The sequence below is a fragment of the Papaver somniferum genome, unplaced genomic scaffold, assembly GCF_003573695.1.
Source record: "Papaver somniferum cultivar HN1 unplaced genomic scaffold, ASM357369v1 unplaced-scaffold_26904, whole genome shotgun sequence".
Taxonomy (NCBI): domain Eukaryota; kingdom Viridiplantae; phylum Streptophyta; class Magnoliopsida; order Ranunculales; family Papaveraceae; genus Papaver; species Papaver somniferum.
The window spans coordinates 454-999 of record NW_020637602.1 but is presented as its reverse complement, the minus strand read 5'-3'; the positions used below and the strand labels follow the sequence as shown (position 1 = coordinate 999).

At 37.0% G+C, this 546-nt stretch overlaps 1 pseudogene; it reads left to right on the top strand.

Annotated features, from left to right (window-relative positions):
• The first annotated feature begins 269 nt into the window (after nt 1–269).
• The window catches only part of LOC113341242, a 715-nt pseudogene continuing 438 nt past the window's right edge, over nt 270–546 (top strand).

The window sequence follows — 546 nt, the reverse complement described above, 5'->3', positions numbered from 1 at the left end:
TGAAGACACTACTACTGACACGTTCAAAACAGAACTGAAGACTAACAAATAACTGAAAACACATACACGAACTAGGCACTAATTTTTGACAGTGGTAAGATTGTTTATTTGTTTTACACACACAATTTTCTTTTAATAATATCTTTGTGCGTGTGTGTGTTTTTTTTTACCGATTAAAAACTAAATATCAATATGTATATAGTCTCAGATAAGTTTTCTCTGTGGATGTTATCCTGGCTTTGCCTTCATGTATAACTATGCCATGACAGGAATTAATAATTGGAACGGTGGATAATCCAGCCAATGCAGTTGAATGGGCCATGGCAGGGATGATAAATCAGCCGGATATCCTCATAAAAGCTACATAAGAAATCGATATGGTGGTCGGTAAGAGCCGTTGGGTCCAAGAATCTGATTTTCCAAAACTCAATTATGTAAAAGCTTGTGCTAGGGAAGCACTTAGGCTCCATCCAATCACTCCCTTTAACGTTCCGCACGTATCAAATTCAGATACAGTAGTATCAGGCTATTTTATCCCGAAAGGAA